Genomic DNA, 16,505 nt, shown 5'->3' on the forward strand with positions numbered 1-16,505 from the left:
GGAAAGGAAAAAATTTTCTCCTCTTTTTCCCAAGCAAATGGAGGCCAGCAGGTTTGCCACTGGCTGCAGCCCTGCTGTGCACCAGTCCTACTAGTTGGAGAAGCTGAAGAAACGCTCCTTACTCTCAGATCCCTGCTCCTCTCCAAATCCGTCCTCCCAAGCCTGCCCTACCTGAGCAGGGAGCGCTGTGGCTGGGCCCCACGTTCCTGTGCTGGGCTTTGCTGGGCACAGCAGGGCCAACCCCATGTGGCCACATCCCTCCAGGGCAGCGGCTCCCTGTGCAGCCCACCTCGCAGGCATCTGGCCACCCTGGCTGGCTCCTTTAGCTGCCCTCTCCCTGCAGGCACAGCCTGGCCTCAGCTCTCCTTAGCTGAGTCCTTTGGACAGCAGGGTCTTGGATTCCTACCTGGACCCTGACTGATGAGCACAGTTCTTAACTTCTCCGAACATGGACTTCATCTCTCAAGGATGAGAACGTGTATTTGACTACTTTGTGTGTGGCACGATACTACACATCTCTTTGCCTTTCACCCACAAGCAATACCTTGCTAACAGAGAGAGGGAGAGGATGAGCTCATGGCCTATCACAGGGCCTACTACCCCACAGCTGTACACTGCAATGGCCTGGTTGGAGTGTGCATCCAGATGTTCCACTGTCTCAGAGCTGGGGAGAAGTGCCTGGGTGTGCCTCACGGGAGTGGCACAGACCTGGTTCACAATATCCACATCTTTCCAATCAGAAATAAAAGTGGCATGCACACGTGCTGTTTTCTAATTTGGCAGAGAAGCTGTTAAGCTTGGGATCTCTCCCTGAGGCAGCATTATGAGGATCCACTTAGCCTGCTGGGCCCCGGCTCTCAGCCCAGCAAGGGCTTCTCTTTTGGGAAAGGGGCATTTTATTAAGTATAGGGCTCTGATCACTCAACTCTACTCTTAGTTAATAAAGCAGTACATCTTCATCATTAACAATCATCATAAACGGTTAATGAAACCTCCAGAGAAAATCCAACTCAATATTTTCACCAAATTGTTCTTTCCATTGGTCTATAGCAAAAACTCACCATGCAGCACACCTTGAGATGCTGAGCTGGATAGAAAACACACAGAATATGGGCCACATCCAGCAGGAGCTTAAGTTAGAGCAAGAGCAGGGACACAGAGGACCTTGTTGTCTGTGTGCATGAAAGTGGCAGATGGGACAATTTAAAAGTGCAGTGAGAGTTTACCAGACAGCAGCCTCAAAGCGGAGAAAATGGTTGCAGTTGTCCTCATGAAGTGGAAGAACGGGGTCTCAGGGCATGGTTTTGCAAGCTTACTAAAGCTCAGATCTGCATTTCACTGCTGTAGCCCACAGTCGAGTGTGGACTGAATCTAGCTATTTGTAGCCCTAATGACTATTATTTCATGCCCTCGTCTTTCTGACGATCATTTTACCAACCTGCTCCATTCTCTGTGTTCATTTTGGAGGTGTAGTTGTTTTCCCATTATCCCTATCCTTGCTATTTGTTTTACTCTCATAATTATTGTTATAACTATAATTTACTATGTCCCGTTTACAAAGAATAGCTAATCATTTACGTAGAAATGCATTTGACGGCTTTTTTTATGTTTCATCCCACCCATTATTTAGGACTCTGCGATCTCCCATCATGCTCCTGGGCATTGTAAACACTGAGATTTTGCAGAAGATTAACTGAGATTTGGGGGAAGATTAACAAAGGGCTGAGAAAATTGTGTGATTGTTTTTGTTTGGCTTTGTTCTGTTGTTAAACATTCAAAATGTAGAAGCCTTTTTAATTGTATTTTTATATAGTAAATCTTTAAGGCAGGCAGTCGCAATTTTATTAATTTCTAAATTAATGGCACAGATTTGATGAAATTAGGACTAGCAGCCATAGTTGCTACTCCTAATTCATTCAAAAACATTGTTATGTGTCAACAAATGAATTCAGTAAATTTTATGCATTTGGCAAATTTTATTATGCATTTCCTAGGTGTCAGCCGCTCTTCTTGGCTGCAGGAAAAAAAGTGAATGAAATGAAGTTTGCTCTCTATTGGAGAGCATAATGCAGTGAAAAGAGATGAAAATTTAGCAACGTACACAGCCAGTCACGGAGTGATGCATGCTAAGAGGAAAAATAGACAAGGGCAAGGGGATAGAGAGAGTGTGCGAGCTGTTTGAGATGAGATGGGCGGTGAAGGGCTCTTTCCTAAAGTGAGAGAATTGGGAATGTCTGTTTCTAGAGTCAGGGAGTCAGGCAGAGGTAGAAAGAGCAGCCAGTGTGCAGCCCCGGGGACAACAGAGGCACGGCCGGTGAGGAAGAGGAAAGGGAAAGAAGCCTGTGCTCCTGGAGTGGAGTAGTGGGGTGGAGTCGGAAAGGCTTCACGGGAGATCCCACAGACCTTGGAAAGAACTTCAGGTATTGTTCAGGGTGCACTGGGAATCTTCTTAGAGGTTCTGAACACATAGAGCAAAGCTGGCCGCAGTTTGGAGAACCAATCCAGGGCCTCCCGGGGAGAGGCCAAGAACAGATGGGCCAGTTGGAGCCACTGAAACTATCCAGACCTGAGCTGACCCAACTTCGGCTCCATGTGACACTGATTTGATGCTCACCAGATTCTTGCCTTGACTCATCAGCTCTTGTTTTGTTTATTCGTCCCTGGTGAGAAGAACTTCATATTTCATAGCTAAAAACAAAATATAAACTTTCTTACATGGACCATAACATTGACTAAAATTATGTTATCAATGTATTTATTTCATCCCATTTATTCTAATATAAAGGAAGAAGCATAATTTTTTTCTGCATAAAAATCCTAGCAGTCTCAAAGTTTTGAAATATAGTAGCATATCAGATTATAAATTAAGAACTCTATTGGATGCTCTTTTCTTATTGCAGAACTGTTACATCACTTCTAAACTGCTCATGTCAAACTTTCAGACATTCCCCCTACAACAGGAATGCTTGTGGTGCTCATTTCCAGGGATTGAATCAGATACTGGGGATTGTATTGAATTCAGATACTTCTGAATTACAATATCTGAAAGCCTCCAGTTTTATTAATAAAAAACAGGTACTTAAGGAGAAAGTCAACTATGGCTGGTATTTGCTACACTGTTTCTAGTGTTGGATATTCATTATCCTCCCTACAGACAAGCTCCTGAAGAATAAATACATGTCATTTCCCATGAATATCAGGCTTGACCACTGGATTTACTGGCCAATGAGACATAAATGAAAATGGTCTGTGCCTTCTCTGAGCAGAAGCTTCTGAAGCTCACATCTAGCTTCATTGTTCTTTCCTTCTGCTGTGATGCTGAGAGACACTTGTCACACAGGGGCTTCTCCTTCAGCCTAGGTTCTGGAGTGAAAACAACATATAGTAGAGCCCAGAAGGCCTGAATGTGGTGACTTGAGAGAGAAAAAGAGCTGGTTTTTGTAAAAACATTGAGAATTGGGGATTGCTTTTTACTGCAACATAACTAAAACTGAGCAGACTGATAAAGGTATGCAGTTGTCCCACCTTATCCACAAGGGATATGTTCTAAACCTCCAGTGGATGCCTGGGACCTCGGTTTTTTCACTTCCAGTCTTGAGAGTTCTGGTCATGAGGTGAACAGCTCTTCTGCACCACATATCCCCAGCATAATATGCTGCCTCAGCACAGGCCCAAAAATCAATGGAGCCGATTCAATTATCCATGGACCGAAGACTCCAAAACTGTGAGCTAAAATCAACCTTTCCTCTTGATACGTTGGCTATTTCAAGTATTTGTTTCAGTGATGGTGGGCTGACTAATAGATTAATGACAACTAAAATAGAATAGTTATATAAATATACTGTGACAAAAGTATTAAATGTCATGTCCTCTCCCCCTCAAAATATCTTAATTCATCACTGCACTGTATTTTTAGATCTCCAGTGACCTGTGGATAACTTAAATCAGGAAAAGGAAGACTGTGGATAAAGGGAACTACTAGTCATCTATATTTTGTCTATCTTTGCTTCAAATGGATAAAGCCCTGTTACTTTCTTGCCAATCCTTACAGTCAGATTTTGACTGATGGAAAAAGACCTGGAGAAAACCTTAGTGATATTTGGAAGACTTCTTAAAGTCTCAGATGTTCTCTATGTTTCACCTTACACTTTCAGGGTTTTCTAATCCAGAAAGTCCCCAAGGTGCACTGTCATTTAGACCTTTCCCTTCAATTCCTTAACCTAGGACCTTGAGTACAGAATATTTTCAAATCTCTTTCAAAATAGTGAGCTTGATTTTTTAGTCAAGATCTATTGGTATGTGAGGAAGATGAAAAGAAACAGCTGAAACATTATACCTCTAGGAGACAGGCTCTTATGACCCTAATTTTTCTCCCAATAAGGTATTTCAGGGACTATTCTGAAGTTAGAGATGTTCCTCTATATAGATCAGATAATTTCTATTTCCTCAGCCTGAGTCCTCAGTGGTTTTTCAATGCATTTGCAATAAAAAAAAATTAAATTCTTTAACTGCACCATGTAATTTCACAAGCATGAACTAGCTTGAATAGGTGGCTTCCTCACCTATTGCCTGCCCCTCTGTCCATTTGCTTTCACTATTCTGGTCTTCCTTCAGTTTTCTAAAGACATAAAAATCTTCCTTGGGTTAAGGAGTGCTATTTTCTTAGTCTCTTTTCTAATCACTGAGATACAATACCCAACACCCACACCTTAAAAGAGGTGAAGCCTATTTTGGCTCATGGTTAAGCCCATGGTGGCCTACTCCAAGTTAGCGAATAGCATGGCAGAGGGAAATAGGAAAGGAAACACTGCTCACTTCATGGTGCTCAGGAGGCAGAGAGAAAAGAGAGGAATCAGGAAGGGAGATCTCCTCTTTCAGGACACAGCTCCAGTACCCATGTCTTCCTTCTCCCAACAGCAAGTTGGCTGTAGTGTCCCCAAGGTCCAGTACTCTTCCAAAAGTCCTACCTATGAACCATGTGGTCTTTGTGGACATTCTTGATTTAAACTGTAAGGCCTGTTGTTTCATCCTCCTGGAACATTCCTAACTCTTTACATACATTATTTAAAAGGCGCTACCCAAGCATTGGGCTCCCAAGAAGGGACGGAGGAGTTTGGTGCTGCAGCTGCCCATGTGAGCTCTTGGGAGAGATAGGAAAGCAGAGCAGCAGGTTGGGGGCTTCTTTGCCACCCTTGCTCAGGTTTTTCATTCAGATGATTTCTATGTCCACTTTTTTTTTTTTCCTATGTCCACGTTTTGAAGAGGCTCAACCAATACCTGCATGAGTCACTTTCCCATTACTGGGACAAAGTACCCAACACCCACAACTGAAAGGTGGGGAGGTTTATTTTGGCTCCCAGCCCCCAAGTTTATTGGTACATTTAAAACAAACAATACAGTCACATTTATCATTGGGATCTTGTACCTTTACATGATACATCTTGGCTCTTATTTTTACCCCGTGCCCTGCCCTCCCTTTACCCCCTTCACCCTTGGCTCCCAGTTTTAGTGGATTCAGTCCATGGTCTGTGGATTCCAAGGCAGTAATTGGCATGGCAGCATGACATGGTGGAGGATACCTGCTCACAGTACGGTGGCTGGGAAGTGGAGAGAAGGAAGAAGCAGGCTGAGAATAAGGTCTTCCAAGACACATCCCAGTGAACCCTTCCAGCCAGGCCCCACCTCTGAACATGAAACTTTTGGGGAACATTTTAGATCTAAATCATAAGAACTACCCTGAGTATCAGAGGTGCTAGGCCCAATTAATAATACCTCACCTCTTTGTTTCCTAAATTTTCTGTCCCTGCCCAATTCTGTTTTCCTCTAGATTGTTGTCTAGTGCTGTCTCTATAGCGAAAATAGCCAATACATAATCAGGAGGCAAATCCTTTCATGATGATGAGTATCTTCCTTTAAGTGACTGGCACTACCAGCACTCTAATTTCCTTTGCATAGTAGTCTTACCCTATACATTTGATTATTCTCACTCCCTAAACCCTAAATTCTATTGTAAGCAGCTTGGCTTTCTGTATTTTTGCAGGTCCTCACTCCAAGGGGAAAAAAGGGATAAATTGTTTTATTTGTCGTGTTTAATTTTCCAGATTTCCCCAGGGACCATACTTATAGCACACCAAATGAAAGAAGAAAAGTGAAATTGTTGAAAGATGATTGGCCCTAGTTCTGTTTACTTGGCTTTCAAGTTAAGAAAAAGGTCCTTCCACAGGCTGTGGTCCACTTGCAAGGACTGAAATGCTCTCTTTTCTCCTGTGACATTCTCCATGACAGCCAGAATGCTTCTCTCTACCCTTAGCAATGGTGTACACATGAAATAATGTGCATGCACACTTCTGCACACGTGCAAGCCAAACACAACGAAGGGCTTCTTCTGTGATTGGGCAATAAATCTCTGTAGAGTTAAAGATTGTAAGGTTGCCTGCATGGGACTAATCAAATACTTCATTCTTGATTATTACCCAAAACTTGAGTCATTTTTATTCTTTTTAAAACTTTTGTCATCATCAGCATTCTCCCTATGAAAATATTGTACAACTTCCAATCTATTATGCATAAAAAAATATTATTACTGATATTGCTAATAAAAAAGCTAGAATTTATTATACTCCAGGTGCTTGATGAAAGAATTCATATGATTTAAGTCATAATATAATCCTACAAGAAAGATATGATTGCTATTTGTTCACAGTAGTGATACTGGTATGATTATGATGATGATGATTTCCCAGATCATAAAACTTTGGCTTACAGAGGTTGGTATGATCTCATAGCTAGGAAGGTAACTTGGTTTGGATGAATGTCCTGCAACACACACAATGGCCTGGGTGTTAAAGGCTTGGTCTCCAGGGTGGTACCTTCAGAGGTGGTGAGTCCTATTAGGAGGTCCTTAGGTTACTGGGGACATGACTGTGAAGGAGGTTATGACACCCTGGTCTCTTCCTTTTTCTCCCCACCTTCTAGTCATGAGGTGAGCTGTCCTTTCTACCAAATGCTCCCTGCCATTGCCACATGGCCCACAGACCAAAAGATCAATAATAGCATCCATCAGTCTTGGACTGGAACCTCCAAGGGCCATCAGCAAAACTAAACCTTTTCTCTTTATAAATTAATTATCTTGTGTACTTCATTACAGTGATGGAAAGCTGTCTAATACAGAAGGAGAAGAGATGGGTTTTTGATCCCAGGGTTCTGGCTCCAGAATCCTTGTTTCTAAATAGAAACTGGTGTCTCATAGTGGAAGTCAGGAAGCAGAAACCTGAAGAGAAGGACAACAGAAAATTCAATATTTACGTAGGGCCCAAATCAGTAACTCTTTTGCCTAGTAAATCCGATTCTACCTAAGAGACTCTCCTTTCTTGTTGTATACACTATAGTATACGCTGCAGCAATTTCCCAAAATCTTTCTTCCTTTCTCAGTTGCATAGTTAAAACACTGTATCACTTTGGCTCTACCCACTGGAGCAATCCATATGTGTTCCAGTCTTATAATGAAGCCCTTTGGGTAGTTCCTTCCACCTCATTGGCTGAGGTACAAGCTGAAACCTTCTTATACTAAATTCTACTCTAAATTTAAAATGTTTGTGTAGGGACCAAGTATCAGTATACTTATAATATATGTGAACATCCCCTTCCCCCACCGTCAAAAGTGCAAGAATTTCTGGGTGAGATATCGCCACCAAGACAGATAAATGGTCTTCTCCATATAGGCTATGGGCAACCAAAGAAATGTCATGATTTATTGGAGAGGAACAGAATAGAAATTGACCCTTCTAAAAAAAAAAAATCTTAAGAAATGCTCACTTAGAAAAAGGTATTCATAGTTTAGCCTCTACAGAATTAAAAAGCACAGTTGAAATAATTTATATTTGCTATCTGCATGGCAGGAAGTAAACAATTCAGTTCTAAATTTTAAAACAGAGAGGGGAGAGAAAGAGAGAGAGACATTTCTTTGGGGGAGTGCAGTATGACAGCCAGACACAGGCTCAGCACTAATGTGGGAAGACATTTGTGTGATCACCTGCAAAAATCACAGCAGGCGTGGGGCTCCGGGCAGTCTCCTGGAAAATGTGACAAATAGCTGAGCTGCCCACCCAGGGACATACTTGTGTACACGGTGTGCAATTCTGACTGGTAAATATATTAATTACTTCCAAGCCTGGCAATAACTCTTAGGGCTTCCCTACTAAGATATCCAGGGCAGCACTCTGAGTGCTGGAGGAAGAGGTATGGGGTGGACCATGTGCTCTTTTAGGACTTCCTCCAGCAACCATCTTCCATTTTTTATTTTATTTATTTGTTTATTGGTACCAGGGATCGAAGTTGGGTCCTTACGTTTATGAGGAAGGTGGCAAGCAGCAGAACCACTGAGCTAAATCCCCGGCCCATCTTCCATTTTTTAGTCATACTTAAATAATATCCAAAACTGGGCTGGAAAATGGAATAATTCAGTCACTGCCTAAACAGATTCCCAAAACTTGGACCTGTCGCTCTTGTGTTCCCAGTATGCTGGGATCTCGTTATTCTCACCTCCAGCCATTTTCTTTCATTTTCCCTGAAGAAAGCCTCTACCTAAATTGTCCCATCTCTTCATTGCCTTCCATTCCTCCTGGCTCTTCTGACCTGGCCTTGGTCAGTGTTTCTACACATGTGGGAGCCATTCCTCAGGATCTTTCAGACCCTGAAGTTAGCCTGACACAACAGTCTGGGCTGTTTGCCTGATCCTACTCTCTTTTCACCTGAGTGAGCAGAAGTTAGTGTTATGGTATAAATGTTGAGTGTCCCACTGGGGCCATGTGGTGAAGGCCTGGTGTCAAGCTATTAGGAGATGCTGTCTGGAGATGGTGGAACCTTTAGGAGAAGGGGCCTCCTGGAGGAAGTGAAGTCACTTGGGGCATTGCCTTGAAAGGGATAGTGAGGGATAGTGGGCCGCTGGCCTCGTGTCCTCTTTGATTCACAGCCACCATGAGAGGAGGTTTCCTCTGTCATGTGCTCTCACCATGATGTTCTGCCCCACCACAGAGCTAAAAGCAGCTAAGTCAAGCAACCATGGACTGAAACCTCTGAAACCACAAGCCAATATACCCTTTCCTCTGTGTAGGTTGTTTATTTCAGTTATTTTGTCAAAGTGGCAGAATAGTTAAGTTATGGAAAATGGCTATACAGTTGGCCCTCCACATCCATGGGTTCCACATCACACAGTCAGTTGATCTTGCATCAAAAATATCCACAGAAAAAGACTATCTGTGGTGAACACATAAAGATTCTTTTCTTGTCATTATTCTCTAAACAATACAGTATAACAACTACTTACATAGCATTTGTATTGTCTGATATATTTTAAGTCATCTAGAAATGGTTTATAGTACATGGGAGGATGTGCATAGGTTATATGCAAACACTATGCCATTACATAAAAGGGATTTTGGTATCCAAGGGAGGTTCTGGAATCAGTCTCCTGTGCATACCAAAGAGAAAGTGTAGTTAGAAAAGAAAAGCTTCATTCTCATGTGGATGCTTGTCTCTGAGGACTGCCGGAGTTATGTCACATGCAAGGCACCACTATGCGGCTCCTTGCTGGCCACTCAGGGCAGAGCTCAGGGGCCAGAGCACAAAGAAATGTGAGCAAAGTAGGGGCTCATCTGAGGCTTTTACATCAACTAAAAGATGAGCCAGCATGGAAAACAGAACCATTTTACACCTTCCAGAATTGCTATGTCTAGGACCTTCCTACCAGTACAGTATGTGCTTGTTCCTCACATGGCCTTTGAGATGTTGCAGAAGACCATAGCAGGGCTTCAGGAGGCCCTCCGCCTCCTCCCACACTTCCCCAGTGTTCACTACCAGTGCTACACACATTCGCCTTTCAATAAATGGCTCTCCTTTTGTGCTTGCCCTCTGAACATATATTTTATCTTCCAAGAGTTGCTAAGTTTCTTGGTTGTGTCCCACAGTCTAGAACTGAGGCATGTGTTAAATGTTTATGGTTATGGAATCTCTAATGCAATATATTTCAGTAGTTACTATCATCATGTATAAAAACAGCAGGGTGCATTTTTATCATCTCTGTGGAGTTTTTTATGTTTATTGCTTTGTTTTAGTTCTTGGCTTAAAACAACACAACTTATTATCTTGTGGTCCCAGAGGTCAGATGTCCAAAATGGGTTTCACTGGGCTAAAAATCAGAGTGTCAGCATTGCTGCACTCTTTGGTGGCCCCTGGAGGACAATCTGCCACCTTGCCCTTGCAGCTGTAGGAGTAGCACCTGTTCCCTGGCTCCAGCCCCTGTTTCATTCCAAGGGGAGCAGCAGAGCATCTGCACGCCTCTGTCCAACTCCTGCCTCCCTCTGGCCCTCATAAGGGACCTTGTGATGATATCATGCTCACCCATGAGACGGTTTAGGATGTACCACCTGGAAGTACGACATCTTAGCATGTTGGGCATATTATGTTGAAGGAATCTGAGAAATAGCACATGCAGGCAAGTGTGTTAGTCAGCATTCCATCACTATAACAAATAGGCAGAATAATCAACTTGTGAAGAGAAAGATTGAGTCTGCCTCCCATTTCAGGGGGTTCCAGTCTATGGTCAGTTGGCTTTGTTGCTTTGGGGCCGAGGATGAGGCAACACATCATGGCACAAGTATGACATGGTAGAGCAAAATGGCTTACCTCATGGCCAGGGAGCAAAAGAGAGAAAAGAAAGGGGCTAGGGTCCCACATTCCTCTTTTCCAATGGCCTAACTTCCACCCACTAGGCTCCATCTTCTAAAGTCTCCACCAACTCCCAGTGGCAGCATGGGCTAGGGGACACAGGTCCCTTGGGACACTTAAAGTACAAAAGGTAGCAGAAGGCCGAGATGATTTTTTCTGCCCTCTTCCCCTGATGTAGGTCATAAGATTCCATGTGAGAGGTGCTCTCCCTGTACCTGGAAGAACAAAACATTCTATGTCTAGGACAGGGGACTCCAAAAAGAATCTGAGCAAACAGCAGTGGTTTTCCCTCAACTCATACTTGTTTTGACCCCATCATGTTTTCATTCTTTGTCAAATCTACTATGAAAACATTTAGATTTAACTGTTTCTTCAGGTCTTCATTTCCTTATGAATGATCCTGTGTCACATAAAACATGTCTTTTGTTATAGGAGTCCCTATGAACCTAAGATGGTTGAAAAAAAAAAAAGGTGGGAATTTTTTTCCTCTTCTTCAGGAAAAGAATTCTTCAGGCTAATCACCCACCACAAGATCCTTAGCCCATCTGCAAAGTTTGTTTGCCATGTAAGGGAACAAGTTCACAGGTTGCAAAGAGTAGGAAGATGGCCCATTGTTCTGCCTAACACAAACAGGGAGCTGTTACTGTGTTAGCTTTCTGTTGCTGTGATATAATTAATACCTGAGAAAATCAACTTTATAAGAAGGAAAGATTTATTTTGCCTCTTGGTTTCAATCCATGGTCACTGACCTTGTTGTGCTTAGGCCTATGATGAGGCAGGGGGTACATAGTAGAGCAAAACTGCTCACCTCATGGTAACTGTGAAACAGAGTCAGAGAGAGAAGGGTGGGGGTCTCTCCACTTCCAATATCCCTCCCAGGGCACCTTCAGTGACCTAACTTCCTTTCACTAGGCTGTGCTTCCTAAGGTTCGCCCTCTTCCCAATAGTGACATGAGCTGGGGACCAAGCCTTTAATACATGAGCCTTAGGGGACAGATAAGCCCCAAATCATAACAGCTACCATTCCCAGGCCTCAAAGTGAAGGAAGGGAATGGCCCCCAGAACATGGAGAGAGGTATCATGATGGGGAGAAAAAGGAAAGAGACCCAAAGGTGCGAGTAGTAAATGTCAGACTCAGTCTCTCCATACTTTAAAGTATATTTTTGAGATGATCTGACAAAGTAGAAGTTATATAATATATAATGCACACAAGTTTAACTTTAGGGATTTTGGCTGGAGACAGCTGTCCAGGGAGAGTCACAGTAACAAAGAAGAGAAAGTAAGAGTCCAGACCCTGGAGCCAGACAACTTGGGTTTTCATCCAGGGCTACCATGTACCAAGCACGTTACACACATTTCAGCTCTCAGTATCCCTCTCTGCAAGACAGGGATGACCAGAAGAGCACCTGACTCATAGGATGCCTGTGAGAATTTAATGAGCTGGTATTCATGGGCCTCTTAGCATGGCTAATACTAAGTGCTACTATTATTGTTCTTTAGAAGAGGTTGAAAGTGGATTTCAATGATAGCCCTCTTTGTGCTGCAGACAAAACAAAAATGGTTTCAAAGTAGACAGTATGAGATCAAACACTCATAACCACAGGTCCTGATTTTCAGACAACCTATTTTGCACATTGAGCGGCACTCTGGCTTCCTCCGGAGTGTGGAGTAAATGAGGCTTACATATTTAACAAGCACATCTGGAAAGGCCGGTGGGTGCTCAAAAAGTGCCTATTGAATTGAACTGCGATGAATCTAAAACAGGGCCACAACATCTTTAATCCTTCTGTCTTTAAGAGATAAAGCTTACTTCTCCTCCCTCCTGAATATTGGCTGGACTTGTGGGCTGCTTCTAATGAACAAAATAAAGAGCAAGTGATGGTATGAAACTTTTGGAGTACAGTTTTCCTTTGGTCCATGAATTTAATTTGTTCTACAATTTTGGAAAAGATGGCCATGGTTGTGTTTGTGTGGGAAAGATGGCCACAGTCGTGCCTGTCACCCAATGCAGAGTTTGCTAATAAAAACCAAATTTTGCCCAATGCACTGTTCGAGAGCCAAATTGTTTGCAAACAAAAGCACTTGTGAACTGAGGCTCCACTGTACACCCAAAAAGTGCGGTGTAGTCCTTGCTCCTTCTCAGTCAGGGCTCTCCAGAGAAACAGGGCCAATAGCATATACAGACTTACCAGTAGAGATCTAGAGCTAGGGGTGGCAAGAGGATGAGGAAGGAGTGGGGGAAAGAGAGAAGTATACGTGGACCTCTTAGTGGACTGGCCCCCATGATCACAGAACTAACAGCTCCACTGTAAGATGTCTGTACCCTGGAGAACCAGAGAAATCAGTAGTGTGGCTCAGTCCACAAAGCCAGAAGCTCGGAATCAGAGAAGCCAATATGCTGCAACCACTCTAAGGCCAAAGGCCAGAGAATCCCCTGTGCAAGTTCCAGAGACCAGAGCCCAAAACACTTAGAGTTGGATGTCCAAAGACAGCAGTGGCCTGTCCTGCTCCAGCAGACAGAGGATTCCCCCTTTCTTCTGCTTTCCTGTTCCATCCAAGGCCCTAGCTGATTATCACATTAAGGGCAGGCCTTCCCTGCTTGGTTCTCTGACCTACATGCCACTCTTCTCTGGAAACACACAGATACCCACTAACAGCACCTCACCAGTCACCTAGATACCTCCCAATCCAGTGAATGGATTGTGATATGTACATCCTGAGAGCTGGGGTACATCCAGGGAGTGCTGTTTGTATGGCCTTTTTAAGATATGGAACACGTGCCTTTTTTTTTTGTACTGGGATTGAACTCGCCACCTTGCACTTGTGAGGCGGGCAGCAGAACCACTGAGCTAAATCCCCCCTCCCTTTTTTAAACATGTGCCTTTTGACCATACCATATAATCTACCCTGTTACTTCCTGGAGCCTGCAGACCTTTGGCTATTTTTGAAAGTCCTCTCAAGGCCTGAAGGGAGTTTTCCTAATTCACTTTTAAATACATTCCTAATCAAACACAGCCTGTCATTCTCTGACAATGTCTCACACACCCATACACACATACACACAAACTTACAGGGGACCAAAGCTCACATGTCTGGCTGTAATTACTAACAAATAGTTAATTAACACAGGTTCTAGGTCCTTATCGGGACGAAATGAAAAGACATAATCCCTGTCCTCAGGAACCTACAGCATAATCGCCATAGCGCAGTTACGTGCTGTAACGTAGCAGACGCATTCGAGACTCTTGAAGGAAGGTCGGAGGCTGCCTACACAAGCATTGAAGAAAAGAACATGTTTACATTGAGACCTGAGTCTGACTTTCAAAAAGGATTTTAGTAGCAGCTTGAGGACCCTTACCCTTGCCCTGGGTGGAAAACCAAAAGGAAAAGGAGTGTGATATTTCTGATCTGCAGTGTTATACAATGCCTCGTGGACTGTTCAAGTTCAACAAAAGCACCAAATAATAACCACTGTAATCCGAGGTGTGCACATTACTCCTGAGTGCCCCTGTGGCTGCTGTGCAAGGTCAGGGCCAAGTGCTCTGGGGAGGGTGGGGTCATGGCCAACATCTCTTTTCCTGGCAGGCTTTGTTCCAGGTGATTCTGAAAGCTACACAACACTGCCTGGGCTCAGACAAGAACAGAACTCACGAAACAGGTGGAATTAGATGTCAGCAAGAGCCTTCAGAGTGTTTATTCACTTGCCGGATTTATTTATCAGGTATGGGACTGAGAGGATTTCCCCACAGGATACGTAGAGATTAGTGTGCTTTTCCAACAAGCGCTTACACTAATCAGGTCTTGGTTTTTGTATTGTAGCACAACGGTGCTCTGGGCCCCGGCTGGCATTTCTGGTGAGAACAAACTCACACTCCAAACAAACAAAGCCTGCTGAAATGTGGACATCTATCCATCACTCAAAAGAGCGCTCATTTTTTAAAAGTCCACAAGCATATTTTAATGGTAGGTTAATTTAGTACCTTGACAATGAAACCAATTGACGTTGACTTGAACCTCTGACACCTGCATAAGAAGGGATATTTTCTTTCCTTCAGTTCTGTGTCTAAGAGCACGCGGTGTCTAAGGAGCGGGCGTTAAGAATCTGCCAGGCATTCCTGGGTCTGTGGAAGGGCAAAGGGACAGCAAGGACATCTCCACTCCAGCCAGCTTCCTAGACACTGATCTTCCACTGTCTACAGTGAGGCCGAAAGTCCGGAGGAACAGTGAAATCCTACCACCTCAGCAGGTCTGGCTGATGCCAAACATCTGGATGCTTTGTAAGAAGTCACTTGTTCTCGCTCTCCTTTGCTTTCTTTTACAAATAAGCCTAACAATTAAATCTTGGTTTCAAACACCAAAGTTCACATATTTTTCATAAGCATCTTGAGGAGACTGGTCTTGATTATTCGTTTCCATTAAAAGCTGAGCAGTTGGCCAGGCGTGGTGACACATGCCTGTAATTCCAACACTGGAGGAGGCAGAGGCAGAAGGAGCCCAAGTTCAAGCCCAGCCTGAACAACTTAGCAAGATGCTGTCTCAAATAAAACAAGAGAGCCGAGGATTTAGCTCAGTGGTGCTGCTGGCTGCCTCAAAAGCGCAAGGTTCTGGGTTTGATCTCCGGTACAAAAAAAGAAAATTAAAACATAAAGTAGAATAAGAAATTTAAAAATGGGGATGTAGCTCAGTGTGAAGGTCTTGAGTTCAATCCCCAGTACTATAACAAAAAACAAATTTAAACTAAATTTTAAAATAATAGTTCAGCCATTCGCAACAAAGAAACCAGGAAATGGAGCTAACAACCTCAAAGGTGATTTCAAACTCTTTCTGGAATCTTCAGATGTCTGTCTGTCATGGGCAAAGGGCCTGAGAGCAAGGAGAATACCGACACCCTAAATGTTCGTAGGCTCCAGAGACTCCCACTTTGAATACCATTGGCTTCCTCGCGGTGGCTTGCTTCACACAAAGGTAAATTATACCAGCAACTGGAACGATTTCTTGTTAGGAATTTTTCAAAGCACCTTGAAACAGGACAATGGACTAGAAGTGTTCACAAGCCCCAGCTGACCCTAGCGAGATGTGAGCAGCCAGTCCCTCTTGTCCCTGAGGCGTCACTGACTCTGCCCATTGCCCCACACACCTCGTGGCTTTCTTTTCTGCTTCCTGGTTGCTCGGTGCTTGTTCATTGCCACGGAAACAGGCACAGAAGAAACTGCACGGAAGCGCCATGTTTGGGGACTGAAGCCCACGCCTTCTTTCCACAGGTAACTCCACCATGTTATCTTGGAGAAACTGAGGCTCAGCAGCATAAAGTAATTTGCCTTCTTTTTGACTGAGCTGCGATTTGAACTCAAGTCTGTGGATCGAAGTGACAGTGTAAAGTCGTGGTTAAAATCTTGGCTTTTGAATTCAGCAGACCTGGGTGTGAATTTCAGCTCAATTACTCACTCTGTAACTTTGGGCCACCTGTTTAAATTTCTTTAAACCTCACCCCCAACATCTGTAAAATGGAGATAACAACAGTAATGTCTCCATAGGGTTTTGTGATGAGGAGAGAGTGTGTGCAAATACTTGGCTTAGTGAATGCATACTGCACGTGTTTGATAAGGTGTCCACTAGATCTGCTGTATCTCACTTAAGTCCACAAGAACCTCTTCACTTTTGTCATCAGGCTTTTAACAAAATACTCTATTTATTCTGTATTCAGCCTCAATTAAAAGAAAAAATACAACAGTCACTCGAACCATAGTGATTTTTCTTGTTTACTCAGCATGAAGTCTGAA

This window comes from Fukomys damarensis, unplaced genomic scaffold (genome assembly GCF_012274545.1).
Source record: "Fukomys damarensis isolate Sample0158 unplaced genomic scaffold, DMR_v1.0_HiC HiC_scaffold_10, whole genome shotgun sequence".
In the NCBI taxonomy this organism is placed as follows: Eukaryota; Metazoa; Chordata; class Mammalia; order Rodentia; family Bathyergidae; genus Fukomys; species Fukomys damarensis.